Source organism: Saccopteryx leptura, chromosome 6 (assembly GCF_036850995.1).
Source record: "Saccopteryx leptura isolate mSacLep1 chromosome 6, mSacLep1_pri_phased_curated, whole genome shotgun sequence".
In the NCBI taxonomy this organism is placed as follows: domain Eukaryota; kingdom Metazoa; phylum Chordata; class Mammalia; order Chiroptera; family Emballonuridae; genus Saccopteryx; species Saccopteryx leptura.
The window spans coordinates 149,827,145-149,841,939 of record NC_089508.1 but is presented as its reverse complement, the minus strand read 5'-3'; positions in this window follow the sequence as shown (position 1 = coordinate 149,841,939).

Here is a 14,795-nt window from a genome sequence, read left to right as displayed (position 1 = left end):
CCCTGGCAAGTTATTCACTCCTAAGAAGGGATAATATTGTCTTCCCAACAGGGCTTGCCTAAGGACTAAATAATATAAAACTGAGACTCAGACATAGACAAAAGTGAAGTAACCAGAGGGAGTGGTGTCAGGGGAGGGAAGTAGAGAGGGCAAACCTACAGAGACAAAAGCGGTTTGGCTTTGGGTGATGGGCACACAATGAAGTGAATACTTCACGTGCTATGGAAATGTACACCTAAAACCTATATGTTCCTATGGGCCAAAGTCACCCCATTAAATTTAATTTCTAAATTAAAATAGAGAGAGAGTCATAGATAAGAGCAACACCTGGCTCCTAATAAGTAGTTGCATAGCTCGTGGAAGTTTGTTATTACTGACACATGCTAGCATGCTTGGAGTCGCCTTGCATTGCCTGCCAATACCCGGAGACATGGTTCTGGCCACAGCTGAGTAAAATAAGCACCCTTCTCTTTCTCCCCAAACTCCCCTTCCTAGATCCCTCATCTCCACTCCTTTCGTTTCTTCAACATCCTCCACCCTCCACTCTCCTGTCCATGAAGCAAAAAAGGGACTCTCTCCTCTTCTCATCAGTCAGCTTTTGCCCTTTGGGGTTGCCATGTCATTTTGTTGTACTTCTCTTAAAGATACTTGAAATAAAGTGTACCCTTACTGTACAATAAAATCCTGTGCATAAAAATTATCTTAAGACATGTTTGTAATCTTTAAACTCTTCTTCCTCCTCCTCTCCTCTTTAAAGGTTCTGGTCCAATTTAGAACTGAAATGAGGAGAAATGAATGTCCGCAAATTCCCAAGGGCAGGTCGTCTCTCACTGTGGGCATCTAGACAACCACTTGCTATTAGAGTTGATCACTGAAGAACATGGGCTAGGGGTGACCACCCCCACACAGTCAAAAAAATCTATTTCTTTTGACTACAGTCGGCCTTTGGCTTCCAAAGATTCAACTAACCACAGGTTAGGAACAATAGTTTTGTCTGCAGTAGGGAATCTGCTGTTGGAGATGCGGAAATATTATGTTCACCTGCTGCTGATTGAATCTGCGCACATGAAACCCATGAATGGGAAGGGCCATCTGTTTACTGAAAAAGATCCACCCACAAATGGGACCTGCACAGTTCAAACCAGCGTTGATCAGTGGTCAACTGTACTCAGTTTTCAAAGCTCGACTGCCCAAGGTTTGCTTCTAAGCAATTCAGCATGTTCAGGTGTCCTGCTACATGTGGGAAGCATTTGTGCTGTTCCAGGTTGCTCCTGGTGGCATGCAGATAAGGCTCTCTAAAGGCACTAAGCTGGGCAACCACAGGGAGCAGTGCTGCTCACCTGATCTTGGCCCCTGTCACCCCATCCCCCAACCCCTCACCCCTGGCTCCAGCCAGGCACCTGGTATTCCTTGGTTCGCTCCAGCCTTGCTCCACTCTCATCACTCAGGCATTTGTATTTGAGCATGAATCAGTTTATTACTTTGCTCTTGTTCCCAAACCAATCTGTTTTCAGCCTTTAATGTAACTATAGAATCAAAATATGTTATTATCAGTCCCTAGGTTAATGTTATGTAACCACATGAGAGGGAACGTCATAAATAGAGAATACCTCCTTATGTGCACTTGAAATCATACTGTGAAAGCAGTCCCTGCTTCCACAGTATGGGCTTTGAAAATGGCTCAAGCAGAAAAAGCTAGAAAATACAGAGGTGACAGGCCTAAAAAGTCTTAAGTTACAATCAGGGCTTTTTTAAAAGCATGGATCCAGATTCAATGAACTCATGTTCTTAAAGCATTTAAATACAATCTTTGTTAAATAGGTGGTCCATAGACAACAAGTATTCTCTTCAAGCCAGTGACTACTTTAGTCACTTCTATTTTAGTCATTTTTTAAAATTTTCTAAATTGGTTTGAGAAAGTCTAGGCTCCATAAATTCTTAAGTCATATGGTCTCAAATAGTGATCTTTTCCTGATTCTTTAGAATAGCGGTTCTCAACCTGTGGGTCGCGACCCCCGGTGGGGGTTGAGAACCGCTGCTTTAGAAGGTGAACCCCCCAAGAAGCTTGTTTTGTATATTAGATTAATGTGAGGGAGGCCAGAAGCAAATGGTATGTTATTTCCTAGAGGGAAAAAAGACAACTGCGGACACGTGACTTTCAAGTGCTGCTCTTGGAAACACTTGAGATCTTGCTCCCCAGCATATGCTGTCAGTTTGGCTCAAATGAATTTATTAAAATTCTAAATCTTTTTTTTTCCAAAAATAAAAAATAAAATGAAGATCTCATATTTAAAAGAAAAATTAAATTTATATAACTCATTAAAAGTTATTCTCATTATATTCATGCTGCTGTCACCTAGTGGAGAGTGCAGTGAGTGGAAAAGGAAGGCACAAGGTTCTTGGCTGCTCCGCTTACTCGGAGTGCACGCCTGCCCTCTGGTGGTTACATGAAAAGGCATTTTACCAGTGGGACATTTTCCAAGTAGGTGAAGGCTTAAGTATGCCTCTGTAATTAGAATCAGTTTCCATCAGGTGACCAAGAAGTCTTTGCAACCTCCTCCTTGCAACAAATACATTTTGATACCCTCTCCTCTTGCAAGAAAAGAGATAGACTGTTCTAGAGTCAGACTGACACTTGAAGGCAGAGCTGGGACCCTCAACATAAACTCCTAATTCTACTACACATATAATATGCTAAAGGTAGACGTATTAAGAGAGATGGATGACCCCATTCCTAACCTCCTCAAATTGGTTAAGATTTTACAAATATTTAATAATTTGCTGCCTGTTTTAGATATGGTATAATTTGAATTTCTACATTTTTCCCTCTCAAGTCTTTAAATATTTTTAATTCCTCTTTTCCCTCCATACTCATTGTTTATTATCTGTTGCTAAATTCACCGCTCATATAATTAAAGAGGTAATTTTATCATGTGAATTTTTCAAATTATATAATTACATAGAACTGTTACATTGTAACCTCTCTAGATTTGCACTTACATCCCCACGGAGTCTAACAGACTGTGCTTTTTAGAGGAAAGATAACTTTTCTGGTTACTTCCAAATAATCACTTAGTCCAGGCTCTTGCCCAACTTGAGGTGAGAATACTCAACCAAAGTGAGCAACTTCTGAGACCGAACATGGCTTTCAGCCAAGTGAGCAGCTGTTGGGCTCATGTTTTATGGACTCTGACTGGTGTACCTGCTCAAGTTTCTCTCTGTGTAGATTGCTGGAAAAATTCAGGACCAAATCGGGGCCCTCTCTTCTTAAGAAGTGTGTGGGACTTTCTTATGTGCTTTTACTGTCCTGTCCTCCTTCCTGGCTCCATCTCTCAATCTGTCCTTTGTCTCAACCTCCTTCCTGACCCAAATATATGATATCTCACAGTGTTCTAGTTTTTCTCAATGCCTTGGACCTATTGCACAGATCCAGAGTAAATAGAGATAGAGTACATTGAGAATTATATGTATGTGTTTGTTATATGTGTATCTATATGGATATAAGAATCAAATACATGGCCCTGGCCAGTTGGCTCAGTGGTAGAGTGTCGGCCTGGCGTGCAGAAGTCCCGGGTTCGATTCCCGTCCAGGGCACACAGGAGAAGCGCCCATTTGCTTCTCCACCCCTCCCCCTCTCCTTCCTCTCTGTCTCTTCCCCTCCCGCAGCTGAGGCTCCATTGGAGCAGAGATGGCCCGGGCACTAGGGATGGCTCCTTGGCCTCTGCCCCAGGCGCTAGAGTGGCTCTGGTCGCAACAGAGCGACACCCCGGATGGGCAGAGCATCGCCCCCTGGTGGGCGTGCCGGGTGGATCCCGGTCGGGCGCATGTGGGAGTCTGTCTGACTGTCTCTCCCTGTTTCCAGCTTCAGAAAAAAAAAAAAAAAAAAAAAAAAAAGAATCAAATACAAAAAGGCTCTCTTTCCAAAGAAAAATTTGAAATTAAAAAAAAAATCTTAAAATAATGAGATCAGTTTTATAGTAAAAATTAATTTCTAAGTTATTTTGGCCAAAAAAGTTTTTTTAATGAAATTTGAGGTTTACACAGTTTTACTTACACTATACTTATTGATTTCAAGTTCCTGACAAAGAAAAGTTAAGAATTTTCCTTGTGCTAATTAAACTTGTTAGTTTGCCCACTTATGAAATAAGTATGAAAACTCCTCCCATTTGAATTAGCTTCAAGGTTGTTGGAATACTGTTTACGTTAATTACCTGAATAATTAAACAATCGCTAGGCTAGATTTAAACCTTCATCGGTCACTATAACTGAAACAGCAGTTAACTAAGCTTCTTTCTAAAAATATATTGTTTAAGGGTTAACACATTTAGAGTCAATACTTAAGCGTGAAGACAATAATTTCACTGTTCCTGCTACAATTGTTTTCTTTTTTTAATAGATTTATTTAGATAATTAATTTTAATGGGGTGATATTGATCAGCTAGAGCACATAGATTTAAAGGAAACATCTCCGGATTATTTTGACATTCATTAAGGTTGCATACCCATCACCCAAAGTCAAATCATCCTCCCTCACCCTTTATTTGGTTGTCTTTATGCCCCTCCCCTCCCTCACTCCCTCCCTCTGCTTCCTTCCCCTCCCCCTGGTAACCACTACACTCTTGTCCATGTCCATGTCCATGTCCATGAGTCTCAATTTTGTGTCCCACTTATGTATGGAATCATGCAGTTCTTAGTTTTTTCTGATTTACTTATTTCACTCAGTATAATGTTATCAATGTCCATCCATGTGGTCGTAAATGATACGATGTCATCATTTCTTATGGCTGAGTAGTATTCCATAGTAGATATGTACCACCTCTTCTTTATCCAATCTTCTATTGGAGGGATTTTTGGTTGTTTCCATGTCTTGGCCACCGTGAACAATGCTGCAATGAACATGGGGCTGCATGTGTCTTTACGTACCAATGATTTTGAGTTTTGGGGGTATATATCCAGTAGAGGGATTGCTGAGTCATAAGGTAGTTCTGTTCTTAATCTTTTGAGGAACCACATACTTTCTTCCATAATGGTTGTACTACTTTACATTCTCACCAACAGTGGATGAGGGTTCCTTTTTTTCCACAGCCTCTCCAACACTTGTTATTTATTACCTGTCTTGTTGATAATAGCTAATCTAACAGGTATGAGGTGGTATCTCATTGTAGTTTTGATTTGCATTTCTCTGATAGTGAAAATGAGCATCTTTTCATATATCTGTTGGCCATTTGTATTTTTTCCTGGGAGAAGTGTCTATTCATGTCCTCTTCCCATTTTTTTTATTAGATTGTTTGCTTGTTTGTTCTTAAGTTTTGTGAGGTCTTTATATATTTTGGATATTAGCCTCTTACCTGAGCTATTGTTCAAAAATATCATCTCCCATTTAGTTGGCTGTCTGTTTTGTTCTCAGTTTCTTTTGCTGTGCAAAAGCTTCTTAGTCTGATGTGGTTTCATTCATTTATCTTTGCCTTCACTTCCCTTGTCTTTGGAGTCAAATTTATAAAATGTTCTCTATGGCCAAGATCCATGAGTTTAGTACCTGTGTTTTCTTCTATGTATTTTATTGTTTCAGATTTTAGATTTAGGTCTTTGATCCATTTAAAATTAATTTTTGTATAAGGAGATAAACTGTAGACAAGTTTCATTCTTTTGCATGTGACTTTCCACTTTTCCCCCTCACCATTTATTGAAGAGGCTTTCTTTACTCCATTGTGTGTTTCTGGATCCTTTATCAAAGATGATTTGACCATACATATGTGGTTTTATTTCTGGAATCTCTATTCTGTTCCATTGGTCTGACTGTCTATTTTTCTGCCAATACCATGCTGTTTTATCGTGGCTCTGTAGTATAATTTGAAGTCAGGTATTGTAATGCCCCCAGCTTCATTTTTTTCCCTTAGGATTATTTTGGCTATTCAGGGTTTTTTATGGTTCCCTACAAACCTGATGATGTTTTGTTCCATTTCTGTAAAAAAATGACATTGGTATTTTGATTGGAATTGCATTAAATTTATATATTGCTTTGGGTAATATGATCATTTTAACTATATTTATTCTTCCTATCCAAGAACAGGGAATATTTTTCCATTCTCTTGTGTCTTTTTCAATTTCTTTTAACAATGCTTTGTAGTTTTCAGTAAATATCCTTTACATTCTTTGTTATGTTTATTCCTAGGTATTTTATTATTTTTATTGCAACTGTAAAAGGGATTAGTTTTTTTAGTTCATTTTCTGAAGTTTCATTGTTGGCATATAAGAAAGCAATTGACTTCTGTATGTTAATTTTGTATCCTGCGACCTTAGTGTACTGGTTTATTGTTTCTAATAGTCTTTTTGTGGAGTCTTTGGGGGTTTTCAATGTACAGGATCATATCATCTGCAAAAAGTGAAACCTTTACTTCTTCTTCCCTAATATGAATGCCTTTTATTTCTTTCTCTTGTCTGATTGCTCTGGCTAGAACTTTCAGCACTATATTGAATAGAGTGGAGAGAGTGGCAGCCTTGTCTTGTTCCTGATTTTAGAGGAAAAATTTTCAGTTTTTGCCATTTAGTATGATATGAGCTGATAGTTTGTTATAAATGTCCTCTATTATGTTGAGATGTTTTTCTTCTATACCCATTTTGTTGAGTGTTTTAAACATAAAATGATGTATTTTATTGAATGCCTTTTCTGTATCTATTGATAGGATCATATGGTTTTGTTGTTTTGTTGATATGGTATATTACATTAACTGTTTTACATATGTTGAACCATCCTTTTGATTCTGGGATGAATCCCACTTGATCTTGGTGAATTATTTTTTTAATGTATTGTTGTATTCAGTTTGCTAGTATTTTGTTTAAGATTTTTGCATCTGTATTCATTAGAGATAATGGTCTGTAGTTTTCTTTTTTTGTGTTGTCCTTACCAGGTTTTAGTATAAGGTTATGTTGGCCTCATAAAATGTGTTTGGGAGTATTGCTTTTTCAATTTTTTGGAAGACTTTGAGTAGAATAGGAACCAAATCTTCTTTGAATGTTTGATAGAATTCACTAGTATAGCCATCTGGCCCTGGGCTTTTATTTTTGGGGAAGTTTTTGATAGTTGTTTCTATTTCCTCCCTGCTTATGGATCTGTTTAAGCTTTCTACTTCTTCATGATTCTGTCTAGGAAGATTATATTGTTCTTGGATTTTTTTTTAATTTTTATTAATTTTGATGGGGTGACATCAATAAATCAGGGTACATATATTCAAAGAAAACATGTCCAGGTTATCTTGTCATTCAATTCTGTTGCATACCCATCACCCAAAGTCAGATTGTCCTCCGTCACCTTCTATCTAGTTTTCTTTATGCCCCTCCCCCTCCCCCTCTTCCTCCTCCCTCCCCCTGCCCCCCATAACCACCATACTCTTGTCCATGTCTCTTAGTCTTGTTTTCATGTCCCACCAATGTATGGAATCCTGCAGTTCTTGTTTTTTTCTGATTTATTTATTTCACTCCATATAATGTTATCAAGATCCCACCATTTTGTTGTAAGTGATCCGATGTCATCATTTCTTATGGCTGAATAGTATACCATGGTGTATATGTGCCACATCTTCTTTATCCAGTCTTCTATTTTTTTTTTTTACAGTGATTAAAGCCTTTAAGCAAACTCTTGGCCAATACAGCAAGAATCCATAAAAGAGCAGTGTCCTTAACATGTTCACCAAGTCCAAGTTGGCCCCATCACCATGCCAAATCCCTGAAAAATGCAACCCAACCCCAGTTCAGTCTGTTAGGAGCTGTCACAAGGAACAGGACTCCAGGAAAAGTGCACATCCAGAAAAGGTCGGCATGGCACTGGAATTGTATTGTTCTAGGATTTTATCCATTTCTTCTAGATTGTTGAATTTGGTGGCATATAGTTTTTCATAGTATTCTACAATAATCCTTTGTATATCTGATATATGTAGTAATTTCTCCTCTTTCATTTTGAATTTTGTTTATATAAATATGATATGAGTCCTTTCTCATTTTTCCTTAGTGAGTCTTGCCAAGGGTTTGTCAATTTTGTTGATCTTTTCAAAGAACCAGCTCTTTGTTTTATTGATTCTTTCTATAGATTCTCTGTTCTCTATTTCATTTATTTTTTCTCTAATTTTTATTATTTTCTTTCTTCTGCTTGTTGTGGGTTGCCTTTGTTCTTCTTTTTCTAGTTCCTTTTTTTTAAAATTATCTATTGATTTTAATTTATTGTGCTTTCATAGATTCAAGAGTCCCACTGACTATATCTTCCTCCCCACACCAGTGTTCTCCTTAATACCCCCTTTGACTCCTCCCTCCAACACCCTGCCCCCTTCCCTTCAGGATTTGCTGTCCTGCTCTCTATAAGGCTGTGTTATGTATATATAACTTTACTAATCTCTTTTTCTTCTCTTATCCCATCCTCTCCTTCCCTTTCCTTCTGACTACTTTCCTTCTGGTCCCTTTGATCCCACCTCTACCTCTATTTCAGGGGTAGTCAACCTTTTTATACCTACCGCCCACTTTTGTATCTCAGTTAGTAGTAAAATTTTCTAACCACCCACCGGTTCCACAGTAATGGTGGTTTATAAAGTATGGAAGTAACTTTACTTTATAAAATTATAAAGCAGAGTTACAGCAAGTTAAAGCATATAATAATAATTACTTACCACATACTTTATGTCAGATTTTTGCTGTTTGGCAGAATAAATCTTTATAGAACAACTTACTACAGTTAAATCTATCTTTTTATTTATACTTTGGTTGCTCCACTACCGCCCACCATGAAAGCTGGAATGCCCACTAGTGGGCGGTACGGACCAGGTTGACTCCCACTGCTCTATTCCATTCCTCAGTTCACATTGTGCATTAAATTCCTCATATGAGTGAGGTTATATGATATTTACCTGGCTTATTTCACTTAGCATAATAATCTCCAGGTTCATCCATGTTTTTGCAAAGGTAAGATTTCTTTTTTTCATGAGCACATAGTATTCCATTGTGTATATATACCACAGCTTCTTAATCCACTCATCCACTGATGGATATTTGGGCTGTTTCCAGATCTTGGCTATTGTAAACAATGCTGCAATAAACATGGGAGTGCATTTCTTCTTTTGAATCAGTGATTTGGTATTCATAGGATATATTCCTCAAAGTGGGATAGCTGGGTCAAAATGCATTTCTATTTTTAATTTTTTGAGGAATCTCCATACTGTTTTCCACAGAGGCTGCATCAGTCTGCCTTCCCACCAGCAGTGCAGGAGGGTTCCCTTTTTTCCACATCCTCGCCAGCACTTATTCTGTGTTGTTTTGTTGATGAGCGCCATTCTGACTGGTGTGATGTGATATCTCATTGTGGTTTTAATTTGCATTTCTCTAATGATTAGTGATGTTGAGCATGATTTCATATGCCTATTGGCCATTTGTATGTCCTCTTTATAGAAGTGTCTATTCAGTTCTTTTGCCCATTTTTTGATTGGGTTGTTTATTTTCTCGGTGTTGAGTTTTACAAGTTCTTTATAAATTTTGGTTATTAACCCCTTATCAGACTTATTGTTGAATATGTTCTCCCTTTGTGTGGTTTGCTATATTATTCTTGTGTGGAACTTCCTCTCTTTCAGTACTTTAAATATTGTGGTCCATTCTTTTCTGGCTTGTAGAGTCTATGCTGAGAAATCTGATGATAACCTAATGGGTCTTCCTTTATATGTTGTAGTCTTCTCTTCCCTGGCTGCCTTGAGGATTTTTTTTCTTTGTCATTGATCTGTGATTATTTCATTACGATGTGCCTTGGAGTAGGTCTGTTTGGAGTAAAGTAACTTGGTATTCTGTTTGCTTCTTGGATTCGAGGCCCTAATTCATTCCACAGGCTTGGGAAATTCTCATTGATTATTTGTTTGAATATATTCTCTATTCCTTTTTCTCTCTCTTCTCTGATATACCCATTATTCTTATATTGCTCTTTTTAATGGAGTCAGACAAGTCTTGAAGGGCTTTCTCATTTTTTTATATTCATAAATCTCTCTCTCCTTCTCTCTGTAGTATCTCTAGTTGCCTGTCTTCTATGTCACCAATTCTATCTTCTATCTGGCCTGTTCTATTAGCTAAGCTTGTTACCACATTTTTCAGTTTATGTATTAGGTTTTTCATCTCTGTTTGGTTTCTTTTTATGGTTTCAATTTCCTTGATGAAGTATTCTTTTTGTTCATAAATTATTTTATGAGCACACTATATTGCCTTTTAGAGCCTTCCTGTATTTCACTGAGTATTTTTAGGACTTCAATTTTGAATTCCTTGTCATTTAACTGCAAGGCTTCCACATAATTGAAAAATTTTTTTAAATTTTTTCATCAGCTATCTGAGCTACATCTCTGTCTTTTGTATCCATAATATTTTATTTATTTTTCCTTAATGGCATTTGAGAGTGGTATTGTTAATAACACTGATACGAGATAATTAAGAAAATATAATAAAATTGAAAAATACAGTGAAAAAATGAAAATTCTATAATGATAAGTGAAACAAAAACTCAGAGAACAAGGAGTCGGAACTGAGGAGAGATAAAAAAAAATTTAAAAAAATGAAATAACAAACAAGCAAAATGCCACAAAGAAAGATATGAGTTCAAAATATAATAATTTAATAACAAATGATGATTGCATGAGAACAAAAAAAGAAAAAAGAAGAAAAGATAAAGTAGAAGAAATGAGTACATAGAATAAAGAGAAAGAAACGACAGTAAACAAAATACAAAACAAAGAGAAAGAAAAAGAAAAAAGAACAATAAAACAGAAGTAAAGGTTTCTGAAATGAAACATGAAACCCTCACAAAAAACAAGAATGAAAAATGTAACAACTATGGATAATGTAGTTCAAATGGAAAATAATTTAAAAAAATAAAAAAAGAAGTAAAAATGACAAAAAGCGTTAGGTGTCGCTGTACTACAGGTTTTGCCTCTGTGGGGCTTTTGGGCAGAGGTCTGCTGGTGTGCCCCTGTGGCAGTGACGTAGGCTGGGCTTCAGTTCCGTTGGCAGGTGGGGCTTGTTAGGGGCCCGCAACCATATGGCTCTAGTAATGGCAGTGTCAGTCCTCCAGGCACCTCTCCAAACGTCCTTCCCACTGAAGCTACAAGCTTGGAGATTTAGCCGAGTGTTCCGCCTCAGCTACGTCCTGGCAGCAAGGGAATCTATGCACAGCCAGGTCTCCCCTCCAGTACCACTGGCTCAAAGCACAGTTCTGGGGAAGGCAGTGAGAACCAGAGCTGCCTGCGTGAGCAGTCAGGGCAGGGCACAGACCAATGGCCTGGTTCCTTTCTGTTACACACAGGCAAAATTCTATGGGCCGGCGGGCTTATCTGGCATGCCTCAGCTGGCTGCAGTTTTAACCTCCACGGGCTTTTCCCACTTGTGCTGCTTGGTAGCCAGTGACAGGCCACATGTGTGTCTAGCTTCCACAACTCCAGCAACACACACAGACGGTTGCCCCGCCATTCAGACACCCAGCGCGGGCACTCTCAAGCCAAGGGTCTTGGCCCATGTGCATGCCCAGCACTGGTGATCATGGAGCCAAGAGTTCCCAAAGACGCTGGTGCTCACATAGGTGCGCAACTTTGTTAGTCTCGGGCTAAGAACCTCGGCCTGCGCACGCCCCGTGTTGGTGATGCTAGGTGGAGCCGCTAGCACAGCGCGGGTGATCCTGGAGCTGGGAATGCACAAAGATGCTGGCGGCGGCCCACGCGGGCACCCTGTGCTGGTAATTTTAGGTGGATCCCACGGCCCGTGTGCACGCCCAGTGTCCGTGATCTCAGGTAGAGCCGGTGTGTTCTTTCCTTTGTTTGAGCGCCTACCCTCACTCAGCTCCATCCCCACTAATTCAATCTCTCTTTTTCACCCAGCTCCAAACAAAAGTGCCCCTACCTTAGTTCAGCGCAGAAAGTGAAATGCCCCGTCCTCCGTCTTATATATTCAGTCACTTTTCACCCAATCATACCTTTGTCTGGTGTGTGTAAATTTTGGGTGCTCCTCAGGTTTTTTTTTTTTTTTTTCTCTGTGTTTGTTGTTGAATTTGTTGAAATTTCAAGGGGAGAGATTGGGAGTATATACCTCACGGCACCATTCCTCTGATGTCATTGTTTTCTTTTTTAAAAAAAAATAATGGTCACAAACATTTTCCATTAATTTTAAACACTTTTTAAATTTTTCATTTTATTATAAGACAAACACACAACTTTGGGGGCTATTTTTCAGTTATTCAGAAAGAGTCCCAGTGGGTGCCCCTGGACAGCAGTTATCCCATCCTTCTGCCCACGGGCCTGAGCCTTTCTGTCTGGCCTTCATTTAAGCTGTCTCAGGCTGATATAGACACAGCAGATATAATTATATTTTCTATATATCTAATTTCCAAACCCTTCCACTTCCACAATTTCATTTCATCTCAACTACAATCCCGTGAGATTCAGTGTAGCCTGAATTTTACAAGAGAAGAGATGGATGCTCATTCAGAATACTTGTCCAAATGAAAACTGGAGTGAGAGCCTCTACCTTCTAAACCTCTTCTGGGTGCTCTTCTACCCCAGGGTTCATTTTCTCAGGGCTGTAAGGAGAGCTTGGTGTATTCCAGATGCTGACCAAACAGGAGAGCATAGCTCTTCTCTCCCAGACCCCACAGCCAGGTTCCTTTCCATCCCCAGTCTCTGAGAGGGAATGCAGAAAAAGCACGACTGAATTAAGGGTGAACGCTGTGTGCCCAGAATGCTGGGAACACCAAATGCCATCAGGTTGCACAATTTTTTCAATGTAGGTAAACCCTAGACCCCATGATTCAGAATACTCCTGGTTGATTACCCTTTCTTTGTAAATAATGTTGGTAGAATGTCTTTCCCCATCAGTGTTGCAGAGTAGGGGACCTGACTTCTCCAACCTCCGGTCATCTCTAACTTTGATGGCTTCCTTGGGAGCTCCTGCCCTTTGAGTCAGGACAGGAGCTGGGTTCCAGAAGAGCGGTCACCAAACCCACTCGGAGCAAAGCCTGAAGAATTACTGCATTGAATCCCTCAAACGCCCACTCTTCAATCCTGCCAGATAAGGCACACTTTGGCATCATGAAAAAATAAAACAAACAAATAAAAAACACGGAAAGGAAAGGATCGTTTGATTTTCCCTGTCTCGGAGTTAACCTCTCACCGCCAGGGGGCAGGTATGTACCAGCATAGCCCCCTTGGCCCCCCCCCCCCCCTCCCCACTACACACGCGTACTCAACTTGATGACTGCAGTTCTTTGGTGTCAAAACATGGAAATCCTGACAGATGAGTGGAGAACTTCCAAAGAATATGAGTGATTAACTGTGCTGATTAAGCCCTGGAGCGGGGAGCAGTGGGCCTGCTGAGGCTGTTGAGTGTGCATCAGCGCAGGAAAGTGACAGTAATTGGGGTCCCATACTGAGAAGGCTTCAGAGCGAGGCAGCTCAAGCTGTGCACACAGGACTCATTAACCAAGTCCTCTGTTCTGTCTTTACTCACGTTGTGGTTCACGTCTGTTAAAAAAAAAAAAAAAAAAAAAGCAGAATTCCAGGACGGCTATATCAGTCTCGTCATGTTTAACAAGCTCCCTGAAGCTCTCTGGGTGATTCTTTCTCTCTTAAGTTTGAAAAAAGATCTTGAAAATTGTGGGCTCCTTAGCAAACTTAAGACGAGTGTTCAGGAGTCAGGGAGACCCGCAATGCCCCTGGGTTGTGCTGTGAAATTGAACACTCTAGGCTCGCGGGAAAGTACGGCCGGCTTGGTAGCGCATCCCTCTGGAACCGAAAGGCAGGCGTGGGCTGTAAGTCAATTCTCCGTCCTGGCTCTTCCCTCTGGCTTTTCACTCTCCTCAGGAATACAAAATTCTTGAGCAACTTAACCCTTAGGATATTTAAAATTTGATCTTTATTCATTAGGTGCTTTATATTTAAAGGTTTGAGCTGAAATTGGAACTGCATTTTAAATGAAACCTTAGAAATGTGTCTTGGAATTGAAGACGTCCTGAGAAAGCCCAAGTGCTCCCCCTCCCCCCCCCCTCCCCTCCTGTAACGCAGGAACTACTTCTTGCACATCATCAGGATTTTCGTGTGAGTCAGAGGCGGGCTCTCCAGCCACGCACTGCCTCTGAAGCTGGCTTCTGGGCAACAAAGTCAATCCTGCTGACCCCAAAGTTGTGTAACAGGTTTAAATGCTACACTCACCAACGTGAGTGAGAAGAAAGGGAACTACAGATCTGCCTCCAGAGAAACAGTATTGGTGTAAATTCAGTTCCATCAGCCATTTCTCAGGGGTACTAATTCAGTCTCAATCCAGTTCAGGTTGTAACTGAGTTTCCTACTCCTTCTTCTCAAGAGGATTCAAGTCTAGGCAGAAGAAATTTATTCAGATCATCTTGCACACACCCAGGGAAGGGAGGGTGAAGTTCCTTTTTCTGTCATTGTTCTGTGGCATCAGTGCTATGTGGTACTGGCTCCCGCAGGTGACAACGTGACCCCCTACACAGAGTGCTGGAGTTGCCAACCATCAGCTCCTCCATAGGTCCTCATGCGTCACTGTAACATGATTCTCCTCTGCCTGTGACTTTCGTCTGGTCGGGTGGCCTCGGGTATGAGCCTTAGCTCTCTCTCCAAGCCAGTTTCCACAGTGTGCCCTGGAGCCCTGGGAAGGGTGTGGGCCCCTTCAGTGCCATTCCCAAGCCACAGGGATGGTCTGGTAAGACTGGGCTCTTGAACAAATATAACATTTAATAGTCTCTACTATTTTCCCTAGAACTCACTGTATGGAGTGCA